Here is a 14,867-nt window from a genome sequence, read left to right on the forward strand (position 1 = left end):
AAGAGACCTTGGTGCTAATTACGGTACCACAATTTGCGGTACCGTAATTAGCTCCTTCCCCATTCCCATCGAGCCCTATGGGGCAAAAATGGGAATGGGGAAGGGCCATGGAGAAAGGGGGAATTACCGCCCCGCCAACCTTGGAATGGGGTGGTAATTCCCCTTTTCTCGATGGTGGCACCGGTATGGTACCGGCGGCAACCATGGTGCTAATAGCACCATGGTTTACCGCATTCCGTGTAATGAGGCCCTTAACCTGATTGGTGCCTCCTATGGTGCTGCAACAACAGAGTTGAGCGAATACCTAAGCCCTATGGTTAATGCAGACTATGCACGATTCCTACTCTGCGATGCCAAACAAAGAGAGGATGAGATGCTTGATGCTTTTAATGCGAGACTCGGACAGCTTGCGTTTACGTGTGTGCTGCTGAATAAGGGAAGATGGGATTCACGCTTAAGTAATACAAGGTTACTTCTCTGTCAAGTTAAGGAAGCAAATCCTGCTGAGCCTGGCATCACTCTAGCCAGGATTTTGGAGCTGGGGAGATCTCATGAGTTGGCAGAAGGGCGAGCGTCTAGAATGGATGCCACACTGAAGGCTGTGAAAATGGAAGACGCATATGCTATACACAAACAACCAGTGAGATTGTTCAAAAAGGGAGGTGCATTGACGAGTGAGAAGCCCCCTGAGTCTACAGCGGTTTGTTCTAACTGTGGATACAGTCTGCCACACGCAGGTGACTGCCCTGCAAAGGGTCATACGTGTGGCAGGTGTGGTCTGACTAATCATTTTGTGACGGCTTGTTCTCAACTTCCCTCCATGCCAACAAAAGGGCGGTCAAAACCGTGACAACAGTTTCCGAGGAGGAGGCAGAAGGTCGCTCGGGTAGGCCCAGCTGTGCAGGAAGAGGATTCAAAAGATGCAGTCGATGACGATGACGTTGTCTTCATTTCCAGCGTCTTTAATGAAGATAGAAAATGCAAGTGTCAGCCGAGCTGCATTGTTCGCATACATGGCATGAGTACCTCAGTGCTAATTGACACAGGCGCCTCGGTTAATGTCATGGCATCCTCTCATCCTCTTTGGCGGTTTGTTCATACTGTGCATGCTGCTTGTCACACGCAGGTGACTGCGCTGCGAATGGTCATACATGTAGAAGGTATTGTCAGGCTAATCATTTTGAGAGGACTTGTCGTGTTCAACTACCCACCATACTGTGAAAAGGGTGACCAAAACCACGACAACAGTTTCCGAGGAGGAGGCAGAAGGTCGCTGAGGTAGGCCAAGCTGCGTGGGAAGAGGCTCTGAAAGATGCAGTCGATGACAATGAGGAGGTGGCAGAAGGTCGCTGAGGTAGGCCAAGCTGCGTCGGAAGAGGCTCTGAAAGATGCAGTCGATGACAATGAGGAGGTGGCAGAAGGTCGCTGAGGTAGGCCAAGCTGCGTGGGAAGAGGCTCTGAAAGATGCAGTCGATGACAATGAGGAGGTGGCAGAAGGTCGCTGAGGTAGGCCAAGCTGCATGGGAAGAGGCTCTGAAAGATGCAGTCGATGACAATGAGGAGGTTTTCTTCAGTTCCAGCGTCTTAAATGTATGTCGAAAACGCAAGCGTCAGCCGAGAGGCATTGTTCGCATACATGGCATGAATATCCCATTGGTCATTGACACAGGTGCCTCGGTTAATGTCATGGCATCTTCTCATTATAACGATGTATTTTCGACACTATGGAAATTGCTATATAAATTGCACCTGGCAGGAATGTTTACGATCTGCGCTAAATTATCCAGCTTTGGAGTTGGGTCCAGCCACGTCAATCGCATGTTAGCCAATAGGATAGTTAGTCAAAAAGAACGCAGAGGATTTGCGCTCCATCTTACAACGTTAGGCGACGGGATGGTGGATTCAGTTTACATTTTTTTCTGATACTTAAGTAGGGATAGTGACTGCAAATCTGCATTTGAACATCGCAATTATCATTTTTTGCATTAGTTTCATTTTAGATTCATAGAGTGGCAGCTGGTTTCCATGCATGCCAGAGCATAACAACCATTCTTGAGATGTCACACTAGTAGATGCTTTTATTTCCCATGTATTCCTGGTGAGTCCAGAAATTGAATGGTGTCAACGGGATTCCTTCACATGGAAAACTACATGTGCCTTATATTAAAGTGGATGAAGGGAGAACAATTTGAAAGTTAAACAACTTTGACATTCAAGTAAGTTGCATACCATTTATCATACTGGTCTCCCATTTGGTTCATCTGGTGTAACTCAATATGAGTTTGCCATGACATCTATATCGCTTCTTTTGCATTAGTGCAAGAATAAGTTGTCTTTCGGTGTTAGGATCTAGTGTGCCCGGTTGTGACTGTTTGTCATTTTGCAGTTGCAGTTTTCTCAATTTATCCGGGTGTCTCTTCATGAAATTACATTCCCACTAAAGGTATCTCATTTTGTTCATCGTGCACTTTTAGGTGGCCATTCACAGAATGAGTGGTCTCAGTTTGCCATGCCCAACTATTACTCTACTGCAGGCACGAGGTCCCTTGGGCACTGAGTCACGGAGGGTGTGTCTGACGATCTTGTAGAGGCACCCCCCATGGGTCAGTCTAATTGTGACAATATTCACTACCCGTAAATATGTATGTTATAAATTGCCATAGGGGCATCACAGGTAGCCACCACTGTTCAATCATATTGAATCATTTGGTGCCCACAAGTATATCATTGTAATTTTTATGTTTGGTTGTAGAATGGTGTGTAACCCCCTGATGAAGACGTGGTGAAACTACCCGGTTCGTGTCGAAACCGGTTGGGGCTTATTTGTGGCTTGTAAACATTACAAAGATTAGCTACAGTCGAAGCCAGAAGAAGAAAAATAACAAAAAAGAAAAAAAAAACATTTTCATTGTGATTTATTGTTGGAATTGAAATTAAATGTGTTTTGATATGTATTTTATCCAGTAATTGGAGCATTGGTCGTGTGTTGTTTGTTTGCTTGTATTAGGGCAGACTGAATGATGGAATGAATGTGACAGAGGTATTCTTGTTTTCCCTCCTGTGTAGCTTTTTGTTTTGTCTTTTTTTTGTTGGGTCACAGTTAGGAGTCTACTAGTATATAATTGGTTGCTTTTGATTAATTGACAATTCTGAGTTTCATAATCCGGTATCAATAAAAATAAATAATTTTGATATTTTTATAAATACTTTCCCTTGGAATTTCATTTCAGCATATAAATGTTTTGATTCTCCACTCCAAAGAGTAGAGTTCCACTGCTTTTTCAGAAAAACACATCCTCTCATTATAAGGCATTACACAAGCCACCTGTGTCCGCATATTCATGTTTGGGGGTACAAAACCCCTCACTCTGGATGGAGAGTTTGTGACTACAGTTGTGCATGGTGATCAGCAGATCCAGGCACGTTTCTAACATTGGGCAATCAGTGAAGACATTCTGCTTGGCTGCACCGCAGCTGAAGCACCTCAAATTGTACATTTTGCTTTGGGGAAGTAAGTTGAGGATGTTCAATCTCTTGTTGAGTGCTTCAGTTATATCTTGAACGGCATCAGATGCATGAAGGGCGATCCAGTACACCTGCACATTGATGAGACGGCCCAGCTGGTTGCTCTAAAACTCAGGAGGCTTCTGTTTCGCCTAAGAAGCAAGGTGGAAGAAGAAATTGAGAAGCTGGCAAAGCTGGACATAATTGTACGGGTGGAAGACCCACCCCTTTGGTCTCCCCGAATGTGATTGCACGGAAACCGAAGCAGCAGGACTCTGTCAGGATCTGTGTGGACATGCACTTGCCCAATAAAGCCAGCAGGCATGAGCGCCATATCACCCCCACGATAGATGATGTTGTCTCAGATTTGCAAGGTGCAGCATTCTTCTCAAAACTGGCACTGAGGCCGGATACCATCAACTGGGTCTCTGTTCGACCTCAAGATATATGACCACCTTCACGAAGCATGAGGGACTATTTCACTGTAAACAGCTGAGCTTTGGCGTGTCATCGTCGCCAGAAGTGTTTCAAAATGCTATCCGGGATCTCTTGCTGATTTATCCGGTGCCATCAATGTAAGCGATGATATACCAGTTTTTGCCAAAACTAATGTTTAACATTTGGAACTTCTGGAAAGGGTGCTAGAGAGGATACATGGGTTGTGCCTGATACTCCAAAAAGAAAATGTCTGTTCCTCCAAAAGAAGCTGTAGTTTTTCGGATAGATTTTTCTGGAGGAAGGTACTCCCGCTGATCTGACTAAGGTAGCCGACATCCAGAATGCCCAGTTCCTGGTCAATGTGTTTTAAGTGAGGAGTTTCCTGGGCATTATCATATGCTGTGGCCGATTTATCAGAAACCTGGCAACTTTGTTGGAACCCCAGTGGAACCGGACCGAAAAAAACACACTATGGCAGTGAACCCCACTAAATGAAGTGGCATTTCGTGACATTAAAGTCACCCTTACAGTGGCAAGCACAATACCGTTTTATGATCCAAGACGACGGTTAGAACTGATTGTGGATGCGAATCCTTTTGGCTTAGGAGCTGTACTATTACAGGGCAACTCTGGAGTTGATGCACGGCCGGTGGCGTATGCCAGTAAGGCGTTGTCAGCCACGGAACAATAATATTCATAGCTAGAGCAGGAAGCCCTCTCGGTCCTGTGGGGCTGCCGTCACTACTTTAATTTAATTTTTAATTTTTTTATTTTATTGTGCATTTATTAGGTGCTTATATCATAAGTCCATTCTGTTTCAAAGCATCCACAGGGCAACAGGGAGCGAACATGGGATTGAAAACAATGAATAGAGTGGAAGATAAAGACAAACCTACTATGCCTTGTGAGAATTCAGAGCGTGCAAGTGCAGCAAGAAGTGGTGAAGTGGGGTTGGTGGTAAGTTCTTGAATGTCCGTACTCGTGGGTGAGCAGCAAATGAAGTGCATATTATGGTAAGTGCTAAGCGGCCTGGAGCCGCATTGGGTAGATAGTGCAAACCTACAGGATGAAGGCCGGTGGGTGCCGAGGCAAGTGCTGTGAGGTAGGCAGAGGCTGGGGCGATTGGGTGTGGGAGTCCAGGACCCAGAGGAAACATAAGGGCCCTGGTCACCAATCACAGTGACTGAGAGATTAGCAGAGAAGGGAAGAAGAAAAGGAGGAGGTGAAAGGGAAAGTTTTGAGGAGCTTCCGGAATTTGAGGAAGTCCTCCTCAAGACAAAGAGGATAGGGGAGGCTGTTCCATAAGAGGGAGCCAGCTTGAGAAAGTGATCGGCCTCCGGCACTCTGTTTAGCGAAACGTTTTACACACAGAGAGTTGGTGCCAGAGGAAGTAGAGGTCTAGAGGGAGAGTATTTAGTAAGAGAAAGTTGAAGATAGCATGGTCCCAGGCCCCAGACAGCCTTGTGGATGATGCAGAGGGATGTGAATTTAATCTGTGCAGCAACCAAGAGCCGGTGAAGCGTTTTTAGGGCAGGAGAGATGTGGTCCCTGGTCTGAAGGCCAAGTATAAGTCTTGCTGCCCTATTCTGAATTAGCTGGAGGGGTCTAGAGTGGAAGAAGGTAGATTCAGTCTATTGCAGTAGTCAAGCGTAGAGAGAACCAGGGCTACCATCTATCCATTAATGGCAAACCTATATCTGTGGTCGTCACTGACCACAAGTCTCTTCTCATCATGTCGGGGTCATCTATGAGTCTGCCTGCGAACATAGAGAAATGGCTACTGGTTCTGCAGGAATATGATGTGACTTTATCATTCCGCCCTTGAGGAGACAACACTATGGATTACCTGTCTAGACATCCTTCTCCCCAATGTCCAGAGTCGGTGAGGGAAGAGAGTGTCACTGAAGAATATGGCCCTCATTATAGGTTTAGTGATATTCTGCTGGTAAATACCGCCAAACTGAATTACCTTTACCGACACTTGGTCCAGCAGATTTTCCGCTCGATTACAAGTGGCGGTAGGCAGTGTTAGTACCATATATTGGAGGCCATAGGCATCCACGCAGATTATAGCAGAATTACCACTGGTGATACCACTGGTGGTAATTCTACCGATTTTGCCAATTTTCGGCAGTACAGTGGCACATATACCTCCAGCTTTTTGCTCGGGGTAAATCCTGAACTTGTAGTATGGTGGTGCGGTAATGTGGCGTAATGGAATTACCACTTAGTTACTGCTGTTTTTAACGCATCATTGTACTTGTAATGAGGCCCTATGTGTGCCTGATCACAGAATAAGCAATTCACAAGACAAGCGCCCTCATTATAAGTTTGCCTGTCCTGAAATAAGGGGCCAATAACAACGTGTACCGGCACCTTTCCGGACCGGCAAACTACAAGTCTGCTGATACCGCCAGGCCTGTAGATGAAGCCCATACCAGCAGATAATTGCTGCAGTCAAGGGCACCGGTATTAGTGGTGCCTGTGATTGCAGGGGAATGGGGATTTACCGGCATCTCTGCCAGCCCTAATATCCCGGTAACAACAGGATATCGGGCAGCGGAGATGGTACGGTAATCCCCCGGTATCCCGTCGGTATTACCAGCAGGATATTGGGGACTTATAATGAGCACCAATGTCAGTGGAGGAAATAAAAGGGGCATCAGGTGAAGATGAAAGTTTAGGATTATCGGACAGGCCATCACGAATGGTGAGTGGAAATATGTGCTTGTTCATTTGGACTCGAGAAGCAAAGGTTGCCCTTGAGCAATTGTGGAAAGTGAAACATGAATTCACATTTGCTTTGTACGGTTTCCTGCTAAGAGGCTCGCAAATTGTCATCCCGGCCAAGATGGTCCTTAAGGTAACTGGGCTTGCCCATCATCGGCACCAGGTAGCTGCAAAACAAAACAAAGGCTTGTATTCGAAAAAAGGTCTGGTTACCAGGATTGGAAGAGAAAGTGGACTAGTATGTTCTGGAGCGTGTGTGGTGCCAGGCGGCCGTTGAGCTGAAGGCTCCCCCGATTCAGTCTATGGATAGAATCTGCAAGCTATGGGAGAAGGTACATATTGATTTTGGATCGACAAGTAAAAATTATAACATTTTTGTGACGATTGATCAGTGGTCAAGCTACCCGGAGATGGAGTTTGTGCCCCTGACAGCTTCCACTGATGTGATACCGGTAAAGGAGAACATATTTGTGATTCATGGCTATCCTACCGAAGTGTGTTGCGATAATGGCCCAACATTTCAAGCGGAGAATTTCTGCACATTCATGCTGGCGTGTGGTATTCGTCACTGTAAAATCACCTCTCTGTGCCCAAGGGCCAATGGTGAGGTTGAGCAGTTTATGTGCACATTAAACAAGGTATTCCGGATTGCACATTGGTAAGCCGTGGGTCTCAGTCATGTCCTGTATCAATTCTTGTTTGACTATTGACTGACTCCTCACTTCTCAATGGGTGTTGCCCCAGCAGAGGCTTTATTTTAAAGGTGCCCATGGGGTTAATCCCCAATAATGAAAATCCGAATCCAGTGTTGATTGACAATGAGGCTGTGAGAGTTGAAAGGAGGAGGGCTAACAAGAAAACTGGAGAAGTGGATTGCATAGCCAGGAACTGCTGATTGTGGATTCGGTTTTACTAAGGTCCCGCTGGTCAACCAACAAATTGGTTCTCGAATATGAGCCCTGCTCCTTCCATGTAGCGGATAGAAAGGGCTCCATGATTATGGACTGGGATGGCAGAGAGACAGTAACAAGGAACTTCAGTTTCTTAAGGAAGTTTGAGGAGTCCACAGGGGATCCTGAGGACGGGACTGGCTTGGGAGGTGAAAGTGTATCAACCAGACTAGGTCTCAATGTGGAACAAGAAGAACCAGTGTTCGGAGATATGAAGAAGGGGAAAGTTCGAGATCACCTAACTCTGAAAATGATATGTCGGCTAGTGAGTGTGTTAGTCGTTGTTACCCCCTGAGAAGCTCTAGGTGTCGGCCTGTGCACTTGGACGATTATATTGTGGACATATAGATGCAATCTCATGTAAAGTGGGTACCGTTGGAATGGGGTTGTGGTGATTTGTAATGCTATTAGTTAGTTATTTTAAATGTTATGATAGAGGAGGAATGTTATAGTGTCTTTAAAATGGAATGACGACACTGATACGTCAGTGTGTCAACTAAATAACGAGGGTCATGCTGCATACACACATGCGAGACAGTTGCAACAAGACCTGGTCTCCGTGTGTCCTTTGGTGCCAACACAGTGCAGGGTCTCCAAATCCCAAATGTTGTGACATGAAACATGGCCAGCCCACCTTAAGGAGAGAACCACCTTAAGGGAAGAAGAGGGAAGCCAAGGAGACTCCAACTGTGGGAATGGAAAAAGACCATAGACGGCTGGAGGGCGGGAAAGAGGCGCGTCGGAAGGCGTGTGGGAGCCGCGTGTGAGGAGATAAACGCTTTGGCACTCTGGAAGTGGGCGGACCCAGGCAGGGCGGAGCGGTGTCTGGGTGGAGGGTGCTGGGATTGAGGAAACAGAGCGACCTCTCTAGGAGGGTGCAGGGGGAGAGTGTGCTCGAAGGAGGCGGTAAGAATGGGAAAGGGGGGTGGGAAGGCTGAAAAGAAGCGAGGGGTGGAGGAAGGGGAGAAAAGGGGGAGGACGCTGACTGTGAAGTCTACATCTGTGGAGGGGGGCAAGGGGGGAAGTGAGGGGCATCATCGCAGCAGGTCTCCACAAAGGGATGATGGAGGGGGGACGGATCGGGGTATCTCAGGGTCGGGGACCCAGGAAAAGTGTAATTTGGAGGGGCTGGGGGCCTCAGGTAGCGGTGTGACTGGGGAGGAGCAGATGCAGTTTGACAGTGTGTGGAAGGTGGTGTTGAAGCCAGATAGCCGTGGGAAAACGTTTCAAGGGGAGAATCCGATGGTGATTGCTGGATGGATGAAAGAGGCTGTGGGGAATGTCACTCGGGTGCAAGTGGTGACTGGGGGTCGGTTGTTGGTGGAGGGAACGGGTGCTGATAGTAAGGCTAAGATACTGGAGGTGGGTTGTCTGGGTAGGCGCATGGTGCGAGTTTTTGATCAGAGTGGTGTGTCATGTAAGGGGGTGTTGTATGGGGTACCGTTGACTGTGAATATGTCTGAGGTGGAGGAGCAGCTGGCAGAGGTGGGGGTAGTGGAGGCGTGGGGGCTGGGGAGGAGAGATACACATGGGGATGTGGTGTCTACAACTGTGGCAGTGAGGTTTGCGAGAGCGGAGTGTCCGAGGTGGTGGAGTTGGGATATCAGAGGCTTTGTGTGAAAGCTTATGTACCCTTGCCTTTGAGATGTTATAAGTGTCAGCAGTTTGGACATGTGGCGAGAGTATGCAGGAATGAGAGGCACTGTCGGAGGTATGGTGGAGATCATGATATTAAAGAATGTAAGGTGGAAACTCCGGAGAAGTGTGTGAATTGTGGGGGGGCACTCTACTGCGTTGAGGGGGTGTGAGAGTCAAAGGGTGGCGAGAGAGGTGGTGCAGGTGAGGGCAGCGGAAGGTTTATCTTATGCGGAGGCTGTTGCAAAGGTGAAACCGGTTCGAGTAGTGAGTGAGATGTGTAGGAGAGAGCCGGTGGTGGATGAGGCTGCGGGAAGGAAGGGAGTGGTGAGAGAGGTGAAAGGCGTAGAAATGGTGGTTGTCCCGAAAACTGAGTTTATGTGTTTTATAATAAATGTGCTGGAGCTGGTTCAGGGGAATTTGTCAGTCAGTGTGTCGAATCTTACGAAAGGAGTGGTGGAAGCAGGGAGGAGGTTTTTGAATGTTGTAGATGTGTCGGAAGAAGATGTGTTCAAGAAGGTTACTAAAGTGTGGAAACAGAGTGGGGTGTCGGCCTGAGAATTTTGCAGTGGAATGCGAGGAGCTTGTTGAGGAATGGGCAGGAGTTGAAAGCGGTGTTGTGTGGGGAATTGAATGTTGATGTGGTTTGCATTCAGGAAACGTGGTTAAAGGGTGATCTGAGGTTTGTGATTACGGGTTTTGAGTTGTTTCGTAAGGATAGGACGGAGGGGAGAGGGGGGGTGTAGCTCTGGCAGTTCGGAAGGGGTTGGTTGCAAGGGAGATTGTGGTAGATGGAGCAGTGGAGGTTATCGGGCGGGGATTCGGGTAGAGGGGTCAGAAGTCTTAGTGTTGAATTATTATAATCCGTGTGAGGTGGTGGAGGTGGATGTGCTGCCTGAAGTGATAAGGGGACATGTGGGATCTTGTGTTTTATGTGGTGATTTCAACAGTGCCAATACGTTGTGGGGCAGTGATCGGACGGATGCAAATGGGGAACTGTTGGAGGGTATGGCGGATGAATTGAGTCTGTTTTTGCTGAATGACGGTTTGGGCACACGATTGGATGTGAGGACTGGGAAGTTGTCGTGTTTGGATCTGACCTGGGTGTCTGCTGCAATTGCGGGTGAATGTGACTGGATGGTGCGTGAGGATGGGGATATGGGGAGTGATCACTCTGGCATTTTAGCGACTGTGAGGGGTGAGGTAGGGGTCAGGTCCCGGATGCTTGGGAGTCGGTTGAATTTTAGGAAGGCTGATTGGGAGTTGTATAAAAGATTGTGTCAGGAATTGATTGTTTCTCGGGATAGGGATGGGGGGTGGATGAATGGAATGAGCATTTGGTGCAGGGAATGAGAGCGGCGTCGGTAGCGGCAGTTCCGGAGGTGGGAAGGGGAAAGGGGGGAAGGTTGAGGTTCCTTGGTGGTCGGTGGAATGTTCACGGGCTGTGGCAGCGCGTAAGAAGGCGAGGGCCAGAGCGGTGAGAACGGGAATGTTGGAGGATTTGTTGGCATATAAGAAGGCGAAGGCGGTGGTACAGAGGGTGATTAGGGAAAAAAGCGCGGATATTGGAGGGGCTATTGTGGGTCTCTGGGGAGTAATTCTGACGTGGGTGAGGTTTGGAAGCAGTTCAAGCGGATGTCCGGGTTGATGAAGCCGCAGGGTGGCATGTCTGTGTTGTTAAAAGGGGTGGAGGTGATCAGTGAAGATGGGGAGAAGGCGAATTTGCTGGGGGAGCATTTTGCGGGAGTGCACAGTTCAGAGAACTTCCCGGAGGCAGTGAGACTAAGTATGGGAGTGGTTGAAGAGGAGATGCAGGAGTTGTTGGCGAATGTTGGGCCTTGGGAAGAGCAGTATGAGGCTCTGTTTTCTATGGCAGAGTTGGATGGGGCGATTCGGAAGGGGAAGTGGTCAAGTCCAGGGGTGGATGGGGTCATGTATGTATTTTTGGAGAAGTTGTCGGTGGAATGTAAGTTGGAGGTGTTAGCATTGTTCAATGAGATCTGGAGGAGTGGAGTTTTACCGAGGTTGTGGAAGAGAGCGATTGTGGTAGCGATTTTGAAGAGTGGCAAGGTCCCGACAGTGTGTAAGTCAAATAGGCCGATTGCGCTGACTGTCGTGTTGTGTAAGGTTATGGAACGGATGGTAGTTGAGCGCTTGGGGTTCTATTTGGAGTCGAATGGGTGTCTGAGGGATTTTCAGAGTGGGTTCAGGAAGAATCGGTCAGTGGCAGATCCGTTAGTGAGGTTGGTGACTGGAGCGGAGGAGGCGTTGTGTGATGGGGAGATGGTGGGGTCGTTCTTTTTGGATTTGGTGAAGGCGTATGATATGGTGTGGAAGAATGGGTTGCTGGTGAGGCTGTTGGAGATGGGTGTGAAGGGGAGGATGTTTCGGTGGATTACGGCGTTTTTGGCTGACAGGACCTTTCAGGTGAGAGTGAGGGGGGTGTTGTCTGAGGTTTGGAAGATGGAGAATGGGACACCGCAGGGGAGTGTGATTAGTGCGATGCCGTTTAATGTGATGGTGGACGGGTTGATTCGAGCCTTGGAGGGTTTCGGGTGTCAGGTGGATTTCTTTGCAGATGATGGTGTGGTATGGGTAAGAGGGCGGAATTTTTTGTTGGTGCAGAATCGGTTGCAAGCTGCGATAGTGCGTATGGAGGAGTGGTGTGGGAAATGGGGCTTTTCGATGTCTGTGGATAAAAGCGTGAGTATGGTTTTCTCAAGGAGAAGAGTGCAGCAAGAGTTGGACTTGGTTTTGAAAGGTGAGAGGGTGAAAAGCGTGGAAGAGTTTCGGTACTTGGGGGTGATTTTGGATAGGAAGTTAAACTGGAATTTGAAGGTGAATGGAATGGTGGATAAGAGCAAACGAAGGTTGAATTTGTTGCGGGGGTGACTGGGAAAGAGTGGGGTGCTCAGCAGAAGTGTCTACGAATGTTGTATAAGGGGTTGATTTTCAGTGTGATGGATTTTGGATGTCGGGTGTCAGTGGGTTTCACGGCGAGTCAGAAGTTGCGGTTGGACAGGGTTCAGGCAAGGGCATTGAGGGTGTGTTCGGGTGTGATGAGGTCCTCTCCAGCGAATGCGGTTCAGGTGCTTGTGGGGGAGATGCCGTTGGGGTTGAGGAGGGATGTGTTGAATATGAGATGGTGGGTGAAGTGCAGTGCGAAGAGTGCGGCTCATCTGGTGCGTGAATGTTTGAAGTATAATTGGAGGTTTGATTATTATAGGGATCGGTGGAGGAGGAAGGGGGGCACTTTTGAGTTTCACATGTGGGAAAAGGGAGCGCAGTGGGGTGTGGGCGATTTGATGACTGTGACGGGTACGGATTTGGAGAAATGGCCGAGGTGGATGATGGGGTCTCCAAAGGTGTGTTTGGAGTTAGCGAATGTGGTGTCGAAGAAGAGAGGATTGCGGGGCGAGATCAAAGCTTTGGGTCAGGCGTATGTGGTAGGAAAGGAAGGATGCAAGGTGCTTACGGATGGTTCGAAGGATCCTGTGTCTGGGAGAGTGGGTATGGCGTATTATCTGGAAAGCACTGGGGAGTATAAAGTGGGACGATTGACGAATGGTGTGTTAATTTGTACGGCTGAGTTGGTGGCGATTGCATTGGTGATTGATAGGGTGTGCGAGTTGGGGTTATAGAAGGTGGTGATATTTTCAGATTCATTGAGTGGGTTGCAGGCGATTGTGGCGGGGGATGGTGATAGGAAGGACGTGATTATGGACATCAGGAGGAAGATTGATCGGTGCGTGCACGGGGGAATGGATTTGGAGTTGGCGTGGGTCCCCAGTCACAGTGGCATTTTGGGTAATGAGTTAGTGGATCTGGCGGCGGGTGAGGGTATGAGAAGGGGAGCGGTTGATGTGAGATTACCTTTGAGTGTGGATGAGGTGAAGGCGGTGGTGGTGAGACGGGTCATGGATAAGTGGCAGGAGAGGTGGGTGAGTGGGGTGAAGGGCAGGTGGATATTTGGTGTTCGTGGGAAAGTGTCGGTGAAGGTGGATGCGGGGAGTCTGGAATGGAGGAGGGGGGAGGAGGTGATGCTGAATCGGTTGAGGATAGGACATGTGGGGCTGAATGACTGTCTGTTTCAAGTGGGGAAGCGTGAGTCGAGGGATTGTGCGGTGTGTGGGGTGCCTGAGACTGTGGGACATTTTCTGCTTAGGTGTGAGAGACATGTTTAGGAGAGAGAATGGATGAGGGTTCGATTGTCTGCGCTGGGTGTGGCTGAGCTGAGTGGGAAGATTTTGCTGGGAGGTGACGGGGAGAGAGGCAGGAGGAGGAATAGTGTGATGTTGGATTTTGTGAGGCAAACGGGGCGGTGGGAGGAGTTGTGAGTTTATGTAAGCTAATTATTGATTGGTGGGTCTGGTGCACATCATCCTTTAGGATGGGGAAGCGCCTGCGGGGGTCCGCCCATGCATCCGATAATAAAGAAGAAGAAGAAGAAGGGAAGCCAAGGATAAGGGAAGGAGGAAGGAAGGGTAGGGGCTAGTAGAGCCCGGGCACAGAAACCTGGGGAGGGAAATTAAGGAAGGTTGCAGAGCTCCCTGTCTCTGTGTGTTTATGTGAATGGTATGAGGGCACCAAGCCGGTGGGGCTCCAGTGAAGAGAGGCCAAACGGACACTGAGTAGAGTGATGAGGCCCATATGGGGCAAACGTAAGCGTCACAGCCACGACCTCCCTCCCGCCCAGTGATGTCACCACGCCAATGTGCGTAGGACGCAGTGCCCTTCTCTTTCTCTGTGCTGCTGTTTTGCATCATTCTGTGTCACCTCCCACCCTCCTCCTTCTTCCCTGGAATGGGAGTCTGTGCCAAACACTAATGTAATTACAAGCCTAAAATGTAAACTTCATTGCAGGGCCATCGTAATATGAACCACTCCAGGCTATTGTTAAAAGAGCAGCAGATTCCAGGCCTGCTGCTGGAGGTGACTGAGAAAAGAGCAGCAGGCTCCTGGCAGCTCCGTTTTACAGAGCAGCTGGCAGCAGACAAGCCCATCTCCGAAATACTCTTCAAGTTTATTTAGGAGCCACTGCATTCAGGACTTCAAAGGCTTGTTTCATGCAGACTGCGGAGGCTGAAAGGCCCTTTGCGGAATTGGGAAATGTACCCAGTAGACCGGAACCATTCGGGCCTGTAGGGTTGGAGGCAGGGGTGTTACAGACTCTGGCGGACGCGTGGCCTATCATAACCCCGGCATCTGTCCATACGCAACCGTAACCAACACATACCCATAACTCATTCCCCCTTTCCCCAAGAAAAGTGTAGAATGAGACCTGATAATTTGTTGGCATAAAAAGGCCACAGAATTTATTCCACAATAACAAAAACCACACTGCACACATTTGTGGAAAGATTTGTTCGCAAGATGCGGCGACTGCTCCGTGTCCACAGAACCTGCTTCCCCCTTTCTTTCCTAAGCATCCATAAGTAGGCCCAACTCTCCCCACCTTGTTGTCCGAGCCTCACCTGCCCCTGCAGGTGCCCCTGGGCGGGGAGAGTGCTGTTTGTTTGGGGGAAGCTGAGCCGTAAATGTTCCTCCCCGACGCCCCTGTCGCTTAGGCTCCCAAGGGGCGCTGGGTCCAAGAAGAGCGAAGACCCTTCC

This window comes from Ambystoma mexicanum, chromosome 13 (genome assembly GCF_040938575.1).
Source record: "Ambystoma mexicanum isolate Mex_15411 chromosome 13, UKY_AmexF1_1, whole genome shotgun sequence".
In the NCBI taxonomy this organism is placed as follows: domain Eukaryota; kingdom Metazoa; phylum Chordata; class Amphibia; order Caudata; family Ambystomatidae; genus Ambystoma; species Ambystoma mexicanum.